The following is a 25,524-nucleotide window of genomic DNA, read 5'->3' as shown; positions in this document are numbered from 1 at the left end:
TAAAGTCCTCTTGTTGATCCCAAGTTGGTCCTTTGGGACCAACCCCAGTAAATCCAGTAGCCGTCCCAAAATGGAGAAGCCGAACAGTTATTGTTCATTCTTTTACCCCCATTTTCTTTTGATATTAGCGTGAATAAAGCTAATATGTATTTTTACTTAATCCGATAGCATTATAGGCGGACTTGACAAACTTTGCACATTTCTCTGAAGAAAAACTCGCAAGTGCATCAATCCTTGTGGTATAGTGCAGTGGCCGCTGTCATGTTATGCTGGGCCCACTATCTCTGTGCTGAATGCGGTCGCACGAAAGACGAACAGTATTATAACGTTTAAACAACTGATTCACAAAAACATTGCTTCCCATAGATTCCGCCATGTGCGTTCTATGAGGCACCATTGTACATACATGAAACATCTAGGCCTTTCAAACTTGAAAGAATGGTATCGCATACATTAACAATTAGCGGCAGCTAAATTTTGCCCGAATTTCGCAAAGTTCATAATCAATTACTTCTTTCCTTCTGGGCTGGAGCTCATGAGGATGTCGCCAAGCGATAGCCTGCAAGCACCGCAAGTGCGTTGACAAGGGTGTGTCTCTCATCAGAGGTTGTTGTGCACGGACTACTGTAGAGAACAAGTTTTCGGGCAATGGGGCGTGTAAATGGTCCTGGTATAAACTGACAAAGTGATCTCGTTTTGTTTACACTACATATATAGTTTGCGCTGTTTTCTTATGGACTTTGTGAAATAGGCCATATTTCCGACTTCGAATCCCTAATGGTATTACAACACACTCACCCGTTTTCCAAGGAAACACAGGCACGTGCTAGTCTTACTTGAATATAACAATTAAGAAGAACTACTTTTTAAGCCGTTTCCATAAAAACCTACTTGGAATGTAAACAAAGCCATTAGGGCACTTTGAAATATGGTGGTGGTAACGATGTTGCTACAGGCGCGGTTAGCTTGCCAGTTCCGGCTGCGAAATGCTCCTCCTGAGCGCTCCTTTCTGCGGTACTGGCGTGAACTTCGGACATATTCTGCATGCGCTACTTCGCCTGCGGCACCGCCGCCACTAGAGAATGCGCTATGCGGAAGCCATGCTTCCCGTGTTCACGCTTCCCTTCTGAACAACCATGATCTGATAGTTAATGCTGACAAAAGTAATGGAAGGACATGCTTCACAGATCTCTGGCTGTCCTAGCACAAACTTAGGACGGGGACAAGCACAATAGTTGAAGAAGCTGCTGGTCTTCGCTGAAAATGCTTGGGTAGACTGGCAGCGGCGGCAGCATTGGAGACACACGGCTCACGCTTGCGTGTCGTATTTTGGTCCTTACAGATGCCTACAATCGAGATGACAACAATTCTGCGTTGACCAAAGCCGCGCGACTGCGCACGTCTTCCCATCGGACATCGTGATCTACGATCGACAGCAGCCGTGACGCCCACTACGAACAGCTCCGGATAAAAGGGGATGCTGGCACCTTGAAGCTTCACTGGCAGCGGCGGCAGCATTGGAGACACACGGCGCACGCTTGCGTGTCGTATTTTGGTCCTTACAGATGCCTACAATCGAGATGACAACAATTCTGCGTTGACCAAAGCCGCGCGACTGCGCACATCTTCCCATCGGACATCGTGATCTACGATCGACAGCAGCCGTGACGCCCACTACGAACAGCTCCGGATAAAAGGGGATGCTGGCACCTTGAAGCTTCACTGGCAGCGGCGGCAGCATTGGAGACACACGGCTCACGCTTGCGTGTCGTATTTTGGTCCTTACAGGTTAGAAATCGCATCAGTACCTACTTTTTATGACTTCTGTAAATACTGCTGTTGCCGCTGCCATATCTTGACTTGTTGTTCTTGTTTTCTGTCACCATATTTCTCTTATTCCGAGCATGACACCTGATCCTGAAATGTTAAAAATGTTGAAAGAAATGAAGCAGGAAATTCGGGACATGCGCGCTTCTCTGGAACGGGAATTTAGAAAGGAAAACAGAGACGTAAAAGCTAGCATGGAACTGATTAACCAATGTTTCGAAGAAATGAAAGCTAGCATGATAGCCATCCAAAAGGAAAACGCAGATATTAAGGTTCAGAATGCTTGTCTTCTGTCTGAGTGTGCACTCCTTAAAGAGCAGGCGAAAGCGAATGAACTAAGAATGGTACAACTAGAACAATACTCAAGAAACAAAAACCTAGAAATCAAAGGTATTCCAGTTTCGCAAGATGAAAATCTCCCGGGGATTTTGCAAAACATTGGCCATGCTGTCGCTGAATCAATTACACAGGACGATGTTGAAGTATGCCACAGGATTCCAACGAAAGGCTCATCGCAGCCACACATTCTTGTACAGTTTTACAGCAGATCGAAACGCGATGCAGTTTTGGAAAAGGCTAGAAAGAAAAGATTTTCAACAGCTGATATTGGTTTCGCACAGTCTGCCCCAGTATACATAAACGAGCATTTATGTTTCGAACTAAAGAAGCTGCTGGGCATGACGATTGCGAAAAAGAAAGAAAAAAATTGGCGTTTTGCATGGACAAGAGACGGCAAAGTTTTCGCGAGAAAAACTGAGTCTTCCCGAGCAATGCGTATAGCTTGCATCTCGGATCTTGATAAGATCGACTAGTAAAAGGATGTTTTCTTTCAACGACGTCATACCTACTAACACCTCTTTTCCTACTTTTCACTCACCTTGCGAAATAGGCAACTTATATGCAAAAAACAAGAATTCATTATCTTTCATTCATATTAACGCACAATCAGCCAGAAATAAGGAAGATCAAATTGTTGCTCTCACTGCCTCGTTTGGTTTCACCCCAGATGTGCTCATGATAAGCGAAACCTGGTATAAAAATGAAATAGATGTGCTTAGGTTGCCCGGTTATAAATCATTCTTTGTAAATAGACCCTCTCGAAGAGGAGGAGGTGTTATGTTGATGGTAAAAAACACCCTGCAGTGCGAACTGATTGAGTCGTTTTCCTTTGTTACTATTGATTATGAAGTGATTTCAATTAAATGCAATGATAATGTATATTGTGTGGTATACAGACCTCCAGGTACAAACATATCAAGATTTCTGTCCTTTATAGAAGAGTACCTTAGCTGGATTAACGATAAATGTTTCAAGCTTATCATGGCAGGTGACATAAACATTGACTTGTTGAAGACTTCTAAACCGCGTGATGAATTTTGTAGGACGCTTGAATCTAATGGTTTCGCAAATGTAGTAAACTCTCCCACTCATATTTCGGCTGACTCAAGTACGCTAATTGACGTCTTCAAAACGAATATTGACGATACAAATATTTTATCCGGTGTTGTAGGCACTCACATCAGCGATCACCTCCCAATTTTTTTGTTTTTTAAACACAACACATCTAGTGGAACCACGAACGACATTCCTTTGACTGTACGGGACATTAATGCACGTAGTTTAAACAATTTTCGCAATGAAATATTGCGCGTTGACTGGTCACTTCTACTGCTTATTACAGACCCCGAGACAGCTTACGAGTATTTTCATGAAAAGTTTAAATCTGCTTACGAGAAATGTTTCCGGTACAAGGTATTGAAACCTGCGCGTAAATGTAGAAAGCCATGGGTTACGAAACAGTGTTTAAAAGAAATACGCACAAAAAATATCTTATTTTATAACTTTATTTCAGCGCGGTCGGAAGAAACCTTGCGTCAATTTAGGGTCCAAAGGAATAAAGTAAACAGTCTTCTGCGTCGCGAGAAAAGGATGTACCTACAAAACTTATTTAATGTTGACGTTATGAAAAAGACAGACATTGTTTGGAAGCGTATTAGCACACTTCTTGGACGAAGCAGTTGTAGTGAGACTATTAGAGAAATTACAATTAATGGCAATGCAATATCAGAAAAGGAACTAGCCGAATCTTTCAACAAGTATTTTACCAATTTAGCGAAGAGTTCTCACGATCCAAATTGTTCGCAATATCTAACTAGAAGAAACAGCCAATCTGCATTTTTGACTCCTACGACAGATACAGAAATAATCGACACTTTCTTATCTATCAGAAATAGTAAATGTTGCGATGCCGATGGTTTTGAAATTGGGCCTGCTAAGTTCGTTCTAGATGCCATCACTCCGGCGTTGACACACATTTATAACCTTGTTTTGTCAGATGGTACTTTCCCAAAACGCCTCCAAGTTGCTAAAGTTAGTGTTACACAAGGGCGGTGATAAAAACGATTTAACTAACTATAGACCAATATCCATCTTGCCAATTTTTTCAAAACCTCTGGAAAAATTAATTCACAGTCGCATTACATCCTTTACAACTAAGCATAAATTAATAACAAACATGCAATTTGGATTTACGAAAGGTCAATCTACTGAAACTGCCCTTCTAACACAAAAGGAAATTATACTAGATTCTTTCGAACGTCAGCTATGTACATTGGGTATTTTTGTCGACTACTCAAAGGTGTTCGACTGCATTAATCATGCTACCCTACTAAAAAAATTTAATTATTATGGTTTCCGAGGCGTTTTTTTGAAGTTAATAAAATCATATCTCCAACACCGCATGCAACACGTAGTTATAAACAGTTACGCGTCGGATTTGAAACCACTTATCGCAGGAGTACCACAGGGCAGCATTTTGGGCCCCTTGTTTTTTTGTATCTATATTAATGATCTAGTGACTATTGACAAAGACGTAAAATTTATTGCATATGCAGACGACATTACAATTCTTGTGACCGAGAAAAATGCTGAAGATCTCATAATCAAAGCCAACGAGGTGCTGTCAAAATTATCATCTTGGAGTATGGCGAACTCGCTAACAATAAATGTTAATAAAACAAAGGCTGTGCTTTTTAGGCCGAAAAATCGAAATATTGACACTGGTACCATCTTACAGCTTAACAACTCTATTTTACCTATTGTTCCTTCTATTAAGTGTCTTGGAGTTATATTTGAGCAACATTTGTCGTGGAATGCCCACGTGGAACTGGTAATTGGTAAGCTGTCTCGAGTGACTGGAATACTATGCAGGTTGCGTTTTTTTCTTCCAGAAAGTATTAAACTTATTTTGTACAAATCACTGTTATTACCCCATATAAACTATTGCCATCTAGTCTGGGGCACTACAACGCTGTCTAATATCAATGCACTGCATAGAATACAGAAAAAGGCTCTACGTTGTATACTCGATGTACCTTACTTAACACATACTAGTCCTCTATTTGAAAAGCTTAATTTGCTGTCAATGCCTAACATTTATGAATATATGTTACTACGAAATTATATGACCAGTATTAAAAGAAACAACGACACCCTAAAACGTATTTCCAACTTAATAGTAAAACATAAGGCGGTCAGTACAAGGAGTTCTGAAATATGGGATCTACCAAGGCCTAGAACAAATTATACTTATCAAATGTTACGTTTTCGACTACCCTACCATTTAAACAAGGCAAACATAAAGTAATGCTTACTTCTTAGCTACGATAAACATATATCTAGATGCGAATATGTACATAGACGTATGAATCTTCTTTTAACAGGCTCAATTCTTGTATAAACATTTTATTCTCATTGTGCGTATCGAATCCTTCTGTATATGTTACTGTATTAAATAATGTTATATATTGTGTCGTAATAACGATGTACATAGTGCTGCATTTGTTTTATTATATCTTGTGTATTTGTGATGTATTTCATGAATAGCTGTTGTTTTCGTACTTTTCTGTGTTTTCGTTACACTTAATCATAGTTATCATGATTAATGTTTCGTAATTATTAGTGTGGAAATCCTATTTTTCCAATTACTATTGTATTTAACCATGCTAATCCTTTGTTGCATTTGTTGCTGCCTGTAAAACGGGGTCATGGACCACGTCAAGCCTTGCTGGCTTTTTGTCCATGGTCCTCAGCATCTGTTGTATATTGAAATAAACTTGATTTGATTTGATATTGTCATCGTAACCAGTCTTATCTTAGTCGACTGACGATTCATGTGCCCAGCTCTCGGCTACTTCTCTTGAAATGCGGCGAAACGCTGCTAATGAGAAACCCACCGGGTTTGGGTGGATTAGTTACACGTGCGTCTAAGTGTATAAAAATTCCTCATGTGACCTGTTCCTAGTTGCCTCGGGGCAGGATCGTTTAGGAATTTTTCAGAAGGCGCGATGGTGGTGCCGACCGACGCCGTGGCGTGTTCGTTCTCGGAGGGATCCATGGTGTGATCGTTCGCTGGCCCGCGTGGACAACGCATTGTTCAGCGTTGCTTATGTGCTTGTGCTTCGGTTGGTTGTAGGATCTGTATTACTTGGCAGAAAGCCTTGAGTAGTGGTGGCGTGCCAGTGCGGCTTTGGCCTCGCTGAGCTCTGGCAGCACAGCATCTGCGTTGTGTGACCCGTACTTGCTTGAGAACCCGGCGGTGGTGACAAGTGAAATGTCGTAGTGGCCTAGTAGCCTAGAACCTAGGCAGCGTAGTTCAGCGAACCGCGATGTGGCATCGCCGTGTCCGACTTTGCTTAACGGTCATTGCGGGATGTGCTGCTCGCTAGAAGTCATGTAACTGCGACTGCGTAAACCATCCACTGTGTGCGCTGAATGTGTGTTTGATGTGGCGTGCTTGGAACGAGTGGCGCAGACGTGCAGTGGAAGTGGTGGAGGAGCAGAGTTGCTTAGGGGCTCCATCTACGCGTTCGCAGATATGTGCACCCGTTTTGGTCTCATTAGCGGCTCCCGCGGGGTAGTGGTGGGCTACTTGCCTAGTATGAAGTTTACGATGCTAACACACAACATGTTCATGTTTTTTCCATGCTATATGTAATTTGCATGATGACCGAGTTGAAAACGAGGCATATGTCTGTGTTCTTTGCGTTTCTGTGTTGTAACTTACTTTCTTTTGTGGAAGTTCTGGCAATCATATTACATAAGGAGTACGAACGTAAACATATAAATGTATTTATGTGTGTCGGAAATTTTGAATTACCCATAATACCTTTTACGACTGATAAGTGGGCTACACGACCTGTGTTATTTAGCTACCTTTTGTTGCGACGCTCTTTCTCTACTGTTGTAAAAGCCATTTGTTTATTCACTGAATATAAATGCACTGCTTCTTCACCGCAGTACATTTCGTTACGCGGTAAAGCATACAAAAAAGTGGGAGGGGGCCGCTATAACCCAGCATAGTATGACCAATTAGGCGACGTCAGAGGCGGCGGGTGCGCGAGTGTATAATTAAAGAACTCCTATTTTGACCAGTGACAGTGGCCCCTTTCAAATTTTAGGATGCTTCACCGCAATACCTTGCTTAGGCTTCGCCGTGAAACCTTGTGTTTAAGGCAATCCTCAAAAGCCCAATTAGGCAACGTTTCTTTTGTAGCTAGACACTGCAATACAGGGGTGTAAATAAGCATTGTGCAATAAAGCATACTAAGAATGGGAAGGGCAGGTACGTTTACACTGTGCTCATTATTTTCAATTGTGATATAATTTGCGAGTGCATCTGTGCTCGTGGTAAGCTTCATTGACAATTTTTTCTACATTAGAAATTCATATTGCAGGGAAGCTTACTAAAGCACCTTCGCAATTATGGAACGCATTATTCACCTTCAGTGCAGGAGCGCAATGCGGATTCATGCCCATGCTTTTGGCGGGACTGCACAAGCTCTTTGTGATCTGATTCGTTGTTCATCAGTGCACTGGTGCTTTAAACTGAAGAGCTCAAGCTGATATGGACGCACAATTTTTATTAAGGGGACAAGATGTTGCCAAGATGGTTGCACCACAGCTTTTTTTTTTCTTCCAAGCACCTTTTCTACTTGAAGCTTCGATTGCAGTGTTTCCAGCCTCTTTGAGCCAGCACATAGTGTACATGAAAATCGGACACTGATTGGGAACATCACCTATGCTCTCTGCAGTAAGCTGTGCACAGGAGACGTTCCTGCCGATCTATAATAAAAAATTGTAGCATGACCAGACAAAATAGAACGGGGTGGGCTGCAGCAATACTGTGTTAAATGGTGTTTTATTCTTTCCTGCGAGTGCTGAACTTGAGCTTGTTGGTTTCAGGCCTCATGGTTGTTACTAACAGAAGAGTGTGGTAAACGACAAGGGCTTGAAGGCATCCATTGACCTTACTTGTCTCATGGTGTCGCTTCATAAACACAGTGAACCTCCAGAACAACTAGGAAGGGAGGTTTGTTGCAATTGCTTCTGAATTGTATTACCACCAAACTAACAGTGCTCTCAATGACAACTTTTGGACAGAAGAATGCTTGCACCCAGCAAAGTCGTAAGAAGGAAGTATTCAGGATGTGCAAAGTGGGCCTTTTGAAGCTGGCAGCATTGCTGAAGTGGCTTTGCGTGTCTCCCCTCTTTATGGGTACACAAACATGATTTCCTCTTTGGCAGGGATTGTTGAAGAGGTTGTTACATGGCAGTAGTGCTGGATGTTTAGTCGCAGAGAGGCTTGTCTTTGTCCACTGTCAAAAATCTGTTCCTTCTCCAGTGCCCTTGTAAAGTGCCTACTTTTTGGACGCAATATGCCCCCCATGCATGGATGCATTTTTAGTTTGTAAAGACGTCTATTACCCCTTGCCTCAAGCTGGTCGTCGCTGATGTCACCCAAGAAGGCACTGGGGAGTATGGCGATGCACACTTCCAAAAAACTGTTGATACCAGTGAAACCAGATTATTGCAGCTGCTGTTTTTTTTTTTGTCCACTTCATCCTCGTTAGTTACAATGAGCAGTAATTTGTCCGAGCAAAAAGCATATGTAGTTGGTCGTGCATAGCCTGCGCACTGACTTGTTGGCGTGCTATAAAAGAGACATGCCAGAGAACCTTAGCATAATGACTATATGTAAAAACCTTCTGATGTGTTGATGACTTCCTTCTCTTTACCACCCTTTGCCTGATGAAGCCAGCCACTGGGTCAACCGGAAGTTCAGCAGGCTTCTCAGTAGTTCTCCCAGAGTCTCCTTTACCAGGGTGCTGCTCATAGATATTTCTTGACCTTGCGCTGCACTTCAACCATGGCCACACCTGCTAAATCTATAGCATGCGATCAAAAAAGGGCTGTACCTCATGTTGCTCCAAACTAATGACATGTGCTACAAGGCCTTGAGGAACACCCTCATTTATTTACACCCTCATCATACTGTATGAAGCTTCGCATGACAAGTGCGGCAATTCTGGATGCAAAGGGATATGCTGGTTTTTTCAGCGTTATTCCTGTCCAGCTTGCTGAAAGCTATCCTGAATGTTTCAAAACAAGACTGCTACCGGACAAGAAGTGCATAAAGCAAGGGTTGCTATAACCACATATGTCACACAACATGAAGAAGGCTATTGCGTGTACAGGCGGTTTACTTCATATCCAACAATCTTGGTTCTCCTTTTGCAAGGGAGCAAACTCAACTTGCCCCAAAGACATGGCCTGTGACAAACTATGTACGAGAGGCTGTGTCCTCTCCAAAGCTGAAGATGTGTACGAGATCCTGACACCCCGCAGCGGCCTCTAAACTGGGCAAAGAGGCTTCTATAACAACGACTGCCTTTACTAATGTGCTAATAACAAGCAAACGGACAGAAATTTGGCTATTCATTGGGCCCAGCCGCAGGTGGAAGCCACTCTTCCACCAGATGTGTGTTGGTCACAGGAACTGGAGCTATACAAATGCAGATAAAACATTCATGTTTGAAAGTAGTTGAGTTGAAATATATTCTGCACAAGCAGCGCTACCTGCAGCGCTGGTACCTTATAGCCACAATTCATGGCTGCACCGCCATGCACAGGCCATATTCTTGAATTATTAATTTCTATTTACTATATTTATGGTGGCCATATATTGCACCTATATATCATCCACATTGTGGGCAATATATCTATATCATGTCAATTATGATAGCCATTCCTAATCTGAAATGCATAAAAAGAGCAAATATAGCCAGCAAATTGTAATTCAAAAAGACAAAGACATCCAGTGCACAGGATGAGTGAGATACCTCCTTTCATAGAAAGAAATGTCACGTCTCCTGTCACCAGCAGTGGGTAGCTATCTTTCAAGCTTGAGTGACAGTAGCAAAACTTAGCAAATGCTACCACACTCAAATGAAACACGGCCTTGGACATAAAAAAACGGCATCATATTGTACAGAATCAAAGGGCAAGACTCCATCCAAGAACACTCTTTGGCACCAAATACTTGGCATGGTGTTAAAAATGGTAACATGCTCTGCCCATAAAAAAGCAAGAAACCCGGAAAACACTCCTTAAAATGTAATGTGCACGGGCTGAAACCAAGAAAAAATAACGCAAAAAACGTTTCGCTAAGTCTTTCAGTGATTCAAATTGTCAAACTGTCTCATCACTTCTTAATGAACCTACACAGCTGGAAAGGAAGGAGAGAAAGCCCAATTCCAGGGCCCCGTAACATGCCACGAAATAAGTATACTTTGCTCACCAAGGTTGCCTCTGGTTTAGTTGTTGTCGGACTTTGCGCAACAATTGGGTATAAGCTTTTCTTGTTTAGAATGGTTTCCTATGGTTAGTTTTAGCACATAGGAAAAAAATGACCATAAGAGCACAATGTGTGTGCATAGCCTACGCACAAAAAGCCACTGCTTTCTTAGTTTTATTTTGTTTTCTACTGCTATTCACAAGTATTTAAGTGCCTTAATAGCAGTAATAACATTCTACTGCAAAACACAAAATTGGGCAAGCTGTGGCATAAAGAAAATTGCAGTTTCACTCATAATGCGAAACATTGATGCAGTTGCTGGTGAAATATGCGCAACCAGCTTGCTTCATGCGGTGTTTGTTGGAGTGAACACTTGCCAATGCAAGTCAGTAATCTCCTTTAGAGAAGTAAAATAAGTGCGACTCGTATTTGTTTGTGGGCGCTGTATCTCCCAGTGATGAAATGGATAAGATAGGATATGAATCAACTTTATTTGTCGAACGGGTACTGCTGTTTGTACCCGGGGCTAGGCTGTGAGGCGCCATCACCCAAGCAAAATCTTCCGAGATCCTCGGCAATGGCCCTGGCCCGCTGGACGGCCCACTCCTGGTCTTCTTCAACTGCGAGGCTTTTCTTTCGAGGAACCCGTATAGCTTTCCTTTGTAGCCTTTGCTACGAACGGGTGGATGTCTTATTTTCCCTTTATTAATTACTTCTTTCGACCTTGCGGGTTTCTGCAGAACTATTACGTCATATCCAAGCAGCACACCAGTCGCTTGCATCCTCTTACCCAATACTATTATTATAACTGTAAAGCAACCAATTTCGCAGTAAGTATGATCAACCTGCTACAATATGCTAGAAAGTTTCAAGCTTTAAGGCGTGTCGGTTGGGTGTTTAAAGCACTTCACCACACCCTTGGCCACTAGACTAGTGCTTTCCAATATTACTTGCTAATCGACCCATGAGGCGTTTACATTGTTTTTCTCTGCTGTAAGATAAGTTTGACAGTCCTAATAAAATTGTTGAAGTGAAGGTCTGGGCTGTTGTAATGCCCATGTCTTTGTAAAACTGTTGGTCTGACACTGTCAAAACATTTGGCAACTTTAATAAGCTTCACCTCACTACACGTTTGTTTTGCGGTGGGACCATGCAGCATGTGCAAATAAAAATACCGGCAAATAGAGAGCTCAAGAGCACCTAAAATTATAGTAAAGTGGGCGGGGCTGTATTTCCAGGGTCACGGACACCAAAGCTGGAACTAGGGCTTCCATACATCCCGTCACCACAATATCTTTGTTTCATCGTTTGTTTCATCGAATTGCACAAGTGTGTAGCGGTAAAGTTATTGCAGACGCAAATACACATTAATTCGTCCCAACTTTGCAGCGAAGCCTGCGTCCCAATGCTAAAACTAAGAGCGCGAAAAATGGGCAGAGATGCAGCTGAATATCACAGAGCACGGTATTCAGCTCCAGCTACCTGTGTTTATCATGCCCTTAGTACCAATAATATTAAACATCTAGTCTTCATTTTAGTTCGCGGAATTCTCGCAGACCATGGGATGTCACTGAAGCTCCGTTACGTTCACAGCGCCACGCGATAATTGTCGTAAAACCCACGCTAAAAGCAAATCACATGAAGTCACGGATAGCGCACTAGCACTGAACACGATTGAAAATATGCGCTGCCCATTCTGAAGAACGCGAAAACAGTTGTGAGCAAACACCACCTTAAGCATTATATTACTTACGTAACGTAAGTCATGGCGAACAACACGTACTATACCTTCGCATACGACGTCCATCAAGTAAAGGTGCATGCGCGATGTGATGACGCTGCCGAAAAGGGGCGAACACGGCGACGCTGCTGCAGAGCGCCGGTTCGCAAATTGCGTTGCTGAGGCGCTACGCCACTTGAATACTTCGATCGTCAGAACCACTGAATTCTTCAGAAATACAGGTCTCGCACCACAAGAGTTCACCTAGACGAAAAGCTAGCATGTCACACCATTAATACTGCACGACTTTTCGCCAACAAATACTGAATTCACTGCGAAGACATCTTACGACCAGCGGTTGGTCTGAGCCGGAGATTCAAGGCGCCACATGCGCCACGGCATAACATGGCGCCACCATCGCGCCTTCTCAAAGGACCCTAAACCATCCTGTCTCTAGGTACCCAGGATCAGGTCACGTGAGAAATTTTTGTACGACATTTAGACGCACGCATTACTTACTATTGTGTTGGGCTGCAAAGCACACGTTCGCAGGGTGAAATCAAGGCAGTGCCGCCCCATAAGGGGGTGAATGCAAAAATGTCCATCTACCGCACATTACGTGCACGGTAAAAAATTCCAGGTGGGAAAAAATTATAAGATCCCTAATTACGGTTTCCCCGGTAATAAGATCGTGGTTGTGGCATGTAAAGCTAACTATTTTTTTGATGAGGTAGTATGAGCTGAAGTAAAATGGGTCCCATTGAGAAATCACCTGAAGTCAAGAAGTCCCTCTTCCCTTCGGCTAGAAGTGCCTGGTGGCCTTATGATGCATTGAACCGATAACCTTGCGCTGAAACAACAGTGAATGGGAGGCTCATCATGCACTTCTCATGGTCCTGTTATCGGCACTTAGCCTAAAGTGGCGGCAAGGAGCGCTCCGGAGCAACCGGCTAAAAGGCCCACCAAGTTAGTGCTCTAGGCTGCTCAAAAATCTAAGGCGATGAAGACACAATATGTCTGCATGACCAAAACACTAGAAGGAAAGCTTTTCTACGTCTAGGTGCATGATGTATTCAAGACTATTCTCAGTAGCAAAACTTCACAAGAATAGCGCCACCGGTATTAGTGCAAGCACGAGAAACAGAACAAAGTTACGTGCATATGATGCACAGAAGAATGTTGTGGATACCAAATTAGCGACTTTCGTTTGGTTCAAATTCACAAAGTATTCAGATAGAAATTTATCAGCGCCCACAGAAAGCGCTTTAGTATACGAAGGCTCAGCAATGTTTTCGTTGTCCACGGAATGATCCGCTCACCGGACGTTCAACGCAGTCGACATATTTATTCACAGAAGATTATAGGGCTCTTCCTGCCCACATACAAGTTAAAAAAATCTGTCCTGGGTTCAATTGCCTAAACGTTCAAATGTCGCACCACGTGTTTTTGTCTTTCCACTTCCTCTCATTATAAAAAAAAATGTGTATCCTGATTACTCGAGCCGCCGCACGTGGCCTTCCTTGGCAAAGGACCCTCCCTTTGGCCACCCAGCGTCGCTTACCTGACGTGTCACTCATTTGTTCAGGTTGTGCGGCCAATGGTCGAGGAGGAAGCCAGTTTTTTTTTGTTTGTTGCCTTTGTTGCGCAAGCGGCGCTCTCTTATTGGATAATTCATTCCGTGTGGTTCCCACTTGTGTATTCTTACATTCCCGTTTTTCCTGAACAACTCGCATAAAAGAAGTTCGCACGGCAGAGTTGATCGGCGATTTGACAACGAGTTTTGAAATTTACAGACGGTGAGTGTCTGCTTCGTTTCTCACGTAAATTGAGTATTGTTTTTTTTTTTGCCTAGATACAACATGTTACCAAGCAAAGTCAGGCGACAGGTATTCTTGTCTTCTTTGAAAACCTCTTGAATGCATGAAGTACCAAAACTTCACATTCACAGGGACACTGTTGATCAATGCCGACGAGGAGCTGCATTTTGTAATGCTACCAACCTTTTCACTGTGTTTTTGCTGGCAAATTGTTCGTGCCACTAGAGGCGGCCTAAGAGGTTGTGCACAAGTTTTCCGGTCCCTGAGAGAAGTAAGGGATGCATCGAGTTTAAGCTCGGATGAAAATTCGGTGTTTGGCATCTAACAGGTAGCCTGAAGTTGGGACTTTCGTCTATAGGTCCTATGCGAAGCCTGGAGGGTCTCCCTAGTGGGTAAAGTAAACCTGGCAGCGAAACTGAGTTTGCAGGTGCATGTTAGGTAATTAGAGCATTTGTAGAAGATTGCTTTTACCAGGCCATTCACAAGATTGTTAAAAGCCATGTTTTCTAGTGTCCTTATATAAATGTATGTAGTTCCTAGTTCTCGTTTCGTTGTAACGAGAGCAGGTTACAGTTTATACTTGGCGAAATCTTAAAGTTGTCTGAATAATTGTGGGATTTGCGGGCGACTCCTGAAAGCTTGTTTAGCCTTGGCTTGAAGTTTATACGAATCTGTGGTAAATATCACCCGTGCGCTCGATGTGATAAATTTAACAATGGGTTACAATTGTTGAACGTAGGGAACGGAGTTTGGGTGACGTATAGGCTGTGTTTAGGTCAGGTTAATTGAAATATTTGTTGTACAATACACATTCAAGCACTCCAAAACGTTCTCCAGCCGTTATCAACCACGTACCCTATTTTCCGCAAGCATCAATATGTGCCACCACCTAAAAACATCCAATGCCAAATTATCTACCATGTGTCGATCAAATGACATCATCGTAGAAAAATAGTAAATGCTTATTCAAGCTCTTCAAATTGTAAACAGGCTCTTCAAGAACCACGTGTAATGCTTAACCATTGTACGGAAAAATTGAACTGTGCCAGCCTGTTCCTATTTTGCATGAAATTGGTTACATAAGAACTGATTTGTCTGAACGTGTATTGTCTGTGCCTTAATCGTATCTTTAGCGTCAACTACTTGTTGCACAGCTCGAAAGCGGTAAATGATCGTTATGTGCAGATGTCTCATAGTATAGTATCAGAACAAAATGTAACTACGAGATGAAAGGTGTAGTTGAAACACTTAAAATGTGTCCTTTAAGAACGGGCAATAGACGTTACTTATACAACGGCTTGAATTAGCGGAATTCGTTTTCGACAAATTTGGTTATGGTTTTGCAATATCGAATACGACTGTCATGTTAATTGTTCAAGTCTTGAAACACAGGAAAAACTCGGGATAAAAGAATTTTCGCAGAAATAAAAAACCTACTTATTTTTCACAGGTGTCACATCAAGCCAAAAATGAATGCCAAGGTGATCCTTGCAGTACTGACTGTTTACGGTCTACTTGTTGCAGGTTTGTACAAATAGCACATCATTACCTCATATTCTATTGCAGCTCCCCCCTCTATTGCAAGTCCAACTGATAATACAACTTTGTAAATTATTACTGTTTTTGCATCCCTTAGCCCTTACTGGTGCCTGTAGCAATGATGTTCTTTCGGCACGTAGTACCGTTGTTCATTGAGAAAGGTATCAGCATGTTGATATTGTCTTGACGTCGTCATGATCCCAATTGCGACCTATGAGAAAGGTTCTGGTGACGCCAGACATGGCCATCGTCCCTAATCATGTCCGATCACGGTGACCCTACTGGCTGTTTTCGCCTTGCAGCCGCTTCCCAGAGCACACATCGTGATACTATTAGACCATTATTTCAAAGAAGGCATGTTTGTCTTGTTTTTGACTACCTGTCTTTAGAACGGCACAGTGGTGTGGTCTTCGCGCAGGTGGAAGCTAATAAAACCTTTCTGCAATTTATAATTCATGCTTTTTTATTCCATATGCTCGATTCCACGTAAAATACACCAGAAATTTGCAGGTTACTTCCTTTTTTATTGCGACTTGTATGAAATATTTCCCATTCCTTAATGCAGCATTAGATTTGCTTAAAATTTCAGTAACCATTAGATGCAGTAACCATTCGGAGTACATAACGTGCAAAAACAATTCTAGTGGTATGAAACAAGCCATAGTCGAGTACTCCATTGTTCTTAACCGGTTTGCAAACTCTGAGTATACATGCGTTGATGGAGTTGCAGTTTATTTCACCACAGTGTTTCAATGTTTACATATTCATACGTGAGGCAAAGATACAATGTGTGGTGTGGAATGCGGGAAAAAAACTGCGATATAAACGCAGCTTGACTGGTTCCACATCCCAGCAATACGAGGCAGAAAAATGAGAGCCTTCATAGTCATGAAAACAAGTGAATAGGCACATAAACATATGGTGAGATTGGCACAGTAAGGAATACAATTATAAAAAACGTAAATGTAAAAAGATTTGCACTCCTATAGAAGAGAAAGGTAATTGAAATATCGTAAAAAAGAAATGCAGCATTTTATGCCGCATTTTTTGCACCGAGAAAACAACAAGGAATAGAAATGAGGTGAAACAGCGCGAAAAAGACGAGGACACAAGGAAAACCTCAGTTCTAAGTATGAACCAACTAGCCCTCATCAAGATCTTACTAACAAGGAATACATCGTGTCAACAAAAAAAGATTGGACACATCCTGCCGCAAAAGAAGGTGCAATTGCTCTAACAAAAAATTGACTTTGTTCAGTATGTGGGGGAGTGAATGTTTCAGCATTTCGAAACCACAGTTTATTCAGCATTGAGGGACCTTCCAATAATCACTCTATCTAGTAGGTGGAGACGAGGTGCGGCGCTCTAAGCATGCTATGGAGGTAAGATTATTATTTCATTTGTTAAATTCAGTTTTCAAAGACACTAATAAACAATATTCATACATGTTATGAAATATTAACACTTAGAATTTATTAAAATAGGACGAAGAACGCTTATTATATTCCGCAATATAATTTTTTTGAAGCACGAGTGATTTTTGCTTACATTGCACGGTGCCAGTGCCCGAAACCGAAAGACCCTAGCGTACCTGTGAACAAAAAAGCGTATTATAGGTAGTTAACACATGAGTAGTTGGTAAAAATGATTGACATCTCCTAAGCATGCCTAGTGCCATACTGAGCTTTTTTCTTACCATTTCACTATGGTAATCCTATAACACACGCTCATGAAAAATTATTCCGAATGCTTTAACTGTAGAAGAAAAATCAATCGCGGAATCCTTCAGGTATAGCTTTGAGGTAGCTGTGTGCGTTGTTCTCTTCGATTGAAACAAAATGGCTGTGGTTTTTGAGCAGTTGATTTGTAGGGAGTTTATGGTCGACCATGCCTACAAGTCACGTAGTGCTGCATTTACTACTGAAATAAGGTCATTTACGTCCACACCTGTGAAAAACAAGGAAGTGTCATGCGCATATATGACGTATTGGATTATCTGGTTTATGTTACTGATGTCCTTGACGTAATAAAACGTTGGGGCTCCAGTATACTGCCTTGAGATACACCTTGAGTTACTTTTTGCAAAGATGATTGTTCTGTGTTTATGGTTACACACTGTAGCCTATTGCGCAAATAACTGGTAAATAAATTCAGTGCAGTGCCTCGAATGCCGTATGAGGGTACTTTTTGTAAAGAGTATTATGATTTATCTGGTCAAAGGCTTTAGACAAGTCAACAGATATACCTAGTGTAAGTTTCCTGTCCTTTGTAGTGCCGAATATAATTTCCTTTTCTCGTAGCAATCCTACCTCTGTCGACAGCCCTGACCTAAAACCGTACTCAGCCGGCTTAATTACCGAGCGTTTTGCAAAGAAATTCAACAATCTTATAAATGTTAGTTTTTTTCTATAAGCTTTGAAAACAATGGTAGAACGGATATGGGCCTATAGCTTTTCAAATCATTTTGGTCTCCTCCCTTAAAGAGTACTGTAACGTTTGCATGCTTCGTACATTTTGGGCGAATACCTGTGGCTAAAATAAAGTTTTAAATGTACGTTAAATGGACGACTAATATGTCTACAAGAAAACAGATTGGAGCGTTCTTCATACAATCAATATCTTCAGATTTACTTTTGTTTAGTTTTTTTAAAAGACACATAACCTCGTACTCATCTCTTGGGTAAAGATAAACCGAGGAAACTACTTGTGCGGGCATGTAATGTACTGCAGTAGTGTCACTGATGCTGTATGCCAATGAAGTAAGGTGATTATTAAATTGCTCAGCCAATGCTTTGCACCTGCATTTTTTATTTACTTACTTATTTACTGTAAGCATTTTACAGGCTCATACAGGAGTGGGTCACAATCGAAACAACAAGACATTTTTGGTCAAAACAGAAGAAAGCAATGGAAAGGGTATATCTTACAATTCAAAGATAAAACATGCAAACAAAACGACAGACCATAGCAAACAGTACAAGGCAGATCACAGAGGGAAGAGGTAAGAGCTACGAACAATTTAGATGTGGTGGGACACGGCCAAAACACAGTTGCGCAACGCAACGTTGCACCGAAGCAGTGAATAATCGGAAACAGACGTAACCCTAAAAAGTGCACGCATCTTGCTTGCAAATCGTTTGATGGAGTCAACATGTGCAATAGGTTCCGGCAGACAGTTCCAGGCTTCAATTGCAGATGTAAAAAATGAATATTTAAACGTGTTGCAACGCGCAGAAAGCTGTCCGATGTACTTACGATGATTTGTTCTTTCCGAATGCTGGAAGGGTTGCCTAATGCGATTTGTTTTAACTTTATTTAGTTGTCCTTTATAAAGAAGGAAAAGGAACTTCATGGCAGCGATACGCCATCCTGATATTAGAGTCGGGATATTTGCTTGTTCATGTAAAGCAGTGACGCTGTCGTACGGCGAGTATCTGGAATAAATGAAACGGAGTGCCATGCGCTGTATTCTATCAAGTTTATCAAGAGGTAAGACTGCTGCAGGGACCATACAATACTGGCATATTCAAGTATTGGCTGAAAGAGGGTTTTCTACGCAATTGGACATGGGATGGTGCTGTTGCCGATTTCCGACGTAAGAAATTGAGCTGCCTTAATTCCTCTCCACATGTGATATCAATGTGAGGGTCCCATTTGAGCGAGCTCGAGAATGGCACACCCAAATATTTTACAGTATCTGATCTTATTATAGCTGCGCCTGTTATGTTGTAAGGGAACATGTCAGACACCTTTTTATGTATAAAAGTGATGCATGCTATTTTACTGGTGTTGAAATTCATTCCCCACCTATCACACCAATTCGCAATGCTGTTTAGCTAGGTGTTTAGTTTAATTTGATCATCCACGGACTGAACACTTGTGTAGACAACACAATCATCTGCAAAGAGACGTACGGTTACGTTAGGCTCAACACATGATGGAATGTCGTTGACATACACAAGAAAGAGAAATGGCCGCAGTACGGACCCCTGTGGCTCACACAGGGGTCCACAGAAAGAACTTCAAGGCTCTCTGAGTCATTATTGTTTACCGATAAATATTGTGATCTGAGTGCGTGGTAAGATGCTATCCACGCAACAGTGTTAGATCCAATGCCAACAAGTTTAAGGTTTTCGATTAATTCACAGTGACGCACGCGATCGATGGCTTTGGAGAAATCGACGAATATGGCGTCTCCTTGTAGTCCTGAATTAATTATCTCTGCAAAGTCATGCGAAATTTCCAATAGTTGTGTGACTGTAGAAAGGCCCTTCCTGAAGACATGCTGTTTAAGGTATATCAGGTTATCGTTTTCAAAGTAACTAATAATGGATTTGTTGATAAGGTGCTCCATTAATTTGCAACAGCAGCTTGGTAAAGAAGTCGGTCGGTATGTGTCTATGTGCAAACTATTGCCACCTTTTAGAATCGGGATTACTTTTGCGACGAGCCAGTTGAACGTAATGCAGCTTCTTGAAGCGACGCCGGAAAATCCTGTGTAAGAACGGTGCTAGTTGGGCAGCAAATTGTTTTAGAAACGTATTGGAAATATTGTTGGGGCAGGGCGTTTTTTTGTGTCAATGCTCAAGAGCAGGTTCAGTATACCTGGCTCAGTTAAAGCTACGTCAGGCATCGCTGAATGAGATGCAAACGAAACATCACGTATGTTCGATCCCCTTCAGCTATCTCTTCTACAGTAAAATTATCTTTATGTAATTTGGTAATTGAATTTAATTTGCTCCACATCTCGCTTAACCCCTGCAACACATTCAAACATGCAAGAATAATAACTGCGTTTGGCTATTTTCATAAGTTTAGGTAAATTATTCCTACACTTCCAAAACGAATCCAATGTGTCCGGATCGCGGTTTTTCAAGTATAGTTGATGCATGCTATTTTTCTTATTAATCGTTTTTAACAGCTTCTTTGTGACCCGTGGTTTTTGTGAACGTTTCGACTTCTTTATTTCTTTGTAGGGAAAGTATCGCTTGTAGGTACAGGAAATCATCTCCATAAAATTGTCATATGCTGCGTTTGCTGATGAACACGAGAGCACTGCTTCCCGACTAGTTCTGGAGATTTCGTCTCGAAACTGCGAAAGCGAGTTTTAAGTTATATTCTGGCACCAAAATTTACAGGTTGGCTTTGATTCAATATGGCACTTATCAGTAACTAGATATATTGGCAAATGATCACTAAATGGAACGTTAATTGTCCCAGAAAAGTCGCTTTCACATGGTAAATTTGTAATAAAAATGTCCAATAACGTGACGCTAGTTGCTGAAATGCGATTTGGTTCCAGTACAACATTTGACAACAAATACCAGTTAAGAAGCATGGAAAATTCCGCCTGTTTTTATATATTAGACATCATGTCAATGTTTAGGTCACCATCTAAAACTAAATTGTACGGATGCATATTAACATAAGAGAATATCACGTCTAGCTGCTGAAAAAAAAACATTTAAATTACCGTCACGTGGACGGTACACAACAGCGAAAAGAAACTTTCCGCATTTCAAACATATTACCACAATATCTGACGTACATGGAGATGGGTCCTCAAGCAGTTCATAATTTATGCCTTGTTTAATAAGCACACATACGCCTCCACCTCTTCTAAGCGGTCTGTTCAAGAAGACTCCGTTATGACCTTCTTGATACATGTCATCATTTGCCGAAAACCACGTTCCTGTAAACATAATTACAGAAAAAGAAAAGCCGAAATCACTAAGAAACATACATAATTCATCTTGTTTGCCACGCGCTGACTGTATATTAAGATGAAGAAAAGTTAGAGGCGAATCACATTGCTCCACTTTTTCCTATTTTCCTATTCCTATTCCTAGTTTCTGAAAGTTCAACAGGAAATCGTGTATTGTAATATCCGAATTTTTTGCGAAATAAAGTTTGCGTTCTAACAAGAGTTCAACGACAAAGGCAGCGACAACTCTCCTGGTCGAACAAATTTTACAAAGCATATTTAGCGCCAGCAAACAAGGACGGAAGGGAGACGACAACACAATGCGCTGTCGTGTCCCTTCCGTCCTTGTTTGCTGGCACTAAATATGCTTTCAATTTACCAACACGCCCAACAAATGGCAATGCTACAAATTTTACAACCACGAACAGGATAGGCTGCACAAATGAAAAATTGTAACCAAAGCAGGCTACAACACCACGAGTCCTTGTGCATCGTACGAATATAGGAATACGTAAAACGAGTTTTCCCAAACAATTTATATGCGGAACTGCTGTTTTTACATGGTAAAGCAAAGATTTCATGAACCAGCAGTGATGCAATTTCATGAGCATGCGCGGTACTTGACCTACTTGGCAACAGAAAATAAACATGAAATAAACCACCGATGTTTCCTTTTGCAGCAGTGCCGTAATATTTGTGCCCACAGCACAAACCGCCTCTTTCTCTGCGCCGATTTCAGGAAGAACTGGTCATTTTGTTTACATCATCATTGTTTCCAGTTGTGATTTTTGGTGCGTTATCAGTCTGCCACGCAAAGATTTTTTCATCACGCACCCGGACATGCTTCCAACCTGTCTCGCGCTTGCGTACCATCGCTTGACCAAGAAGTCGTTTCAATTCTGGGCACAGATGTTCATTTACGAACACCGCTGACCAAGAGTCAATGTCGAGATCAGAGCACTTCAAGCTTACTGAGCGCATTCCTCAAAAAGCTATCCCGCCTTTGTCTATGCTGGAACTGCACAACCACATTTTTGTTTTTTGCTTGGGTTGTGTGCCCTTGGAACTGTGTGCGCTCGTCCGATATCAATCGCAGCAAGCGGAACGGCCACCTTTTTTCCAATTTTTATGACCATTTCAAATAGGTCTTCGGAGGACTCGTACGGAATGCCTTTGATTTCGACATTTGCCTTCCGGGACTACTGCTCAGCCCGAAGTATCCTGTTCTCATAAACATTTACCTGCCGTGTGAGATCAGACCACTGTGCCTTTCATTCATAATTTGAAGCTGTCAGGGCTTGGTTTTGATTCCTAATTTGTTCATACTCCTTGTTTGCTGTAGCCAAAAAAGCTTTAGTATCCCTTAGTTCCTTGCGAAAGTTTCGTTCGATTGTGTCTTTGCAATCATTGAACTCCGCGCTAAGTTCACGCTTCAGCTCATCAAAAAGTAATCTGATTTCCTTCGACATCCTTAAAACAAATAGCTATACCAAAAACACAAATTGATACAAATGGCAGCAATGACAGCAGCGGCAAGAACAGGGAAAATCAAGAAGTGAACTGATTCCCAACCTGCGTAAAAGATGCGCACAGATCGTCAGCAGACATGAAGCCTGCTGCCGCCCTTGCTGCCAAGTGAAAGAGCAGACAGTGCGCTCGGTGCTTTTGTAGGGTCCGCATAGATGACGAGCCAGTGGGGCAGAATGGCCAGTGCCGCAGTCAAAGTGCCGTAGCTTGAACGATGATGCTAAGGTAGGAGACGAAGTTTTCCCATCCACGGTGATGCAGTCCGAAACGGTAGCGAAGCCAGCAGAGCCGGATTGCAGTTAAGGTATCAGCAAATGCCTACGTAAAAGATGCGCAGAGTTCGTGAGCACACGTGAAGCCTGCAGCTGCCCTTGCTGCCAAGTGAAAAGCCGGCGGTGCGCTTGGTGCTTTTGTAGGGTCAGCACAGATGACGAGCCAGTGGGGCAGAAGGGGCAGTGTCGCAATCAAATTGCCGTAGCTTGAAAGGTGATGCTAACGTAGGAAACAAAGTTTCCCATCCACGGCGATGAAGTCCAAAACGGTGGCGAAGCCAGCAGAGTCGGATTGCAGGATAAGGTGTCAGCAAATGCCTGCGTAAAAGATACGCATATTCCGTGAGCACACGTGAATCCTGCTGCCGTGCTTGCTGTCAAGCAACTTGGCCCACACCATACCATATCCACGGTAGCCGACAATCAAAGCCGTAACATCGCGCTCAGCAGGAGAACGGCCTGGCCGCTGAGCCACATTTACAGGTGAACACTAGGCATACAGGTGGGTTGAATGAGTGAATGAAAGCAGAAAAAAAACGCCGCCTTACTTTTTATTCCCTTTCATCGTTATGGCCTCCAATGACTTAATCGTATTCCTAATGAATTTCACGTCTCAAGATAGAAATTTATTCATTTCTTCCTCGACCAGGCACGTCAGCCTGCGACGGTCGGTGCCGCTCCGAGTCAGGAAGATGCGGTTGCGGCGAGGACCGCAGCGAACAACGAGCTGCCGAGGCTCGCCAGGACAGCGTTGCGATTTCCAGCGAGTCAGCTCGCTGCGGTGGCCAATCCAGTCGCTGCGATGGCTAGCGGCGTCTTCAGATACGCAGCTACTTCCACGCAAACCAACAGTATTTCGCCAACTGAAGCGGTGTGGTTTCAAGTCACTGAAGGGAATGGTTTCGAAATAAATTGACATTGCTTGCATTGTGGCTTTGTTTGTTTTAATAGCCCACTGCCTCCAAAATGTAGAGGAATGTTCACAGATGTACTGCAAATAGGTACGAAATGCGTGTCCTCATGCATTTTTTAATCCCAGGAGCAACTGTGGCAAATTACGATGCAGTTCACCCCACATGGGCACGCAGCGCTGAAACTTCGCTTGCTAACAACAGCACCGTAACACACGGCGTAGCCAACGGTGGAAACAGTTTCCAAACACTCATGCGGCGATTTTGCGTCAGCAAAGTTACTGCTCATCTTGAGGCACACATGTTGAACTTCTTACCTAATAGGGACAGCGAAACACATTAGGATCTTACGCTTTTCTTACAGCATGCGTGTCCATGAACCAAACAGTTTTGTAGAAATCACCCTGCAACTAAGGTGGTACAGCTAGCGTCGCAATGATGCTTGTACGTGGACTTCCTAAACTTATGCGTTACGTCTTCAAAGGACATGTGTGTGTGTGTGTGTGTGTGTGTGTGTGTGTGTGTGTGTGTGTGTGTGTGTGTGTGTGTGTGTGTGTGTGTGTGTGTGTGTGTGTGTGTGTGTGTGTGTGTGTGTGTGTGTGTTTGTGTCGTTGTGCGTGTCCAAAGTTTATTGCCATCACGCCATTAATTTTCGGGTATTCTCCTATATTTGCATATTGCAGTTTCTTCCCATCTTGATGTGTCGGCCACTTTTCTCATCGCCTTGATGCAAGCAATTGTTGTCTGCTATTTTCGTGTTCTTGGCTGTCCATCAAGGTCACTGGTATTGAAGGAACGTGGAACATTTATTTACGATAGTCATTTTGCTGTGAGTTCTTAGAAATACAATATCACAGACAATAAATTTCTACTTCCTCATTGTCACTTGGAATGATTGTTGCACTCTGTTACAGCTTGAAAGAGCTTGAAACATAATGATTGTGAATTTCTATAAAACTGACAAAGTGAAACACCTTTGTGTGCTCGTCGCCACCTCATACAAACGGCAGCACAAGCGCCTGCCCGAAATTGATGCAAGGTCACAAAAAGGAAATAATGAAATCAATGAAAATGAAATAATGGCCTCGAAGATTCGGCGGCGTGCGGCGCCCACTATAGAGGCTGGTGCGTTTCGCTGATTCCGCTAGGTTTGCTGAGAGACAAAGTCGGCGCAAGGGGTTTACGGCAGTATCCCCTCTTCACGTTTAATATATTACTTTTCCATTTGCGGTTCTTCAAGATGAAATTGCTTCAAATACAAATCTGTCCATAACGCACAACAATGAACCGCTCATACCCCCTTACGCGATGGCTCATACCCCCGTAAATGCGACCGCCCTATGACGAAGACTGAAGAGAGGCGGAATTCCACGCTGGATTGGCGAGCGGCAATGGAGCCAGCTGTGCAAAAAGACGACGACGCTCGAGCCATTGGTGGTGAAGATATGTTTAGCTTACTCCGACAACGACGACACCGGGCCCCCATAAACAGCTTCGCTGTAGAAAGCACGAGGAAATGCATTTAGTACGTATTTCAAACCGTACATCCGTGCAGATTGCTCGGCACTTCGG

At 42.5% G+C, this 25,524-nt stretch overlaps 1 long non-coding RNA gene across 1 annotated transcript; it reads left to right on the top strand.

The window, feature by feature from the left end:
• LOC135895843 (uncharacterized) lies at nucleotides 1–24,268 on the top strand. The gene is made up of 3 exons (XR_010562494.2): nucleotides 1–1,788; nucleotides 15,450–15,523; nucleotides 23,691–24,268. It is a non-coding gene; the product is annotated as an uncharacterized lncRNA (long non-coding RNA).
• Nucleotides 24,269–25,524: the final 1,256 nt, after the last annotated feature.

The sequence above is a fragment of the Dermacentor albipictus genome, chromosome 2 (genome assembly GCF_038994185.2).
Source record: "Dermacentor albipictus isolate Rhodes 1998 colony chromosome 2, USDA_Dalb.pri_finalv2, whole genome shotgun sequence".
Classification (NCBI taxonomy): domain Eukaryota; kingdom Metazoa; phylum Arthropoda; class Arachnida; order Ixodida; family Ixodidae; genus Dermacentor; species Dermacentor albipictus.
The sequence above is the reverse complement of the archived record's forward strand: the minus strand, read 5'-3'. Positions and strand labels throughout refer to the sequence as shown.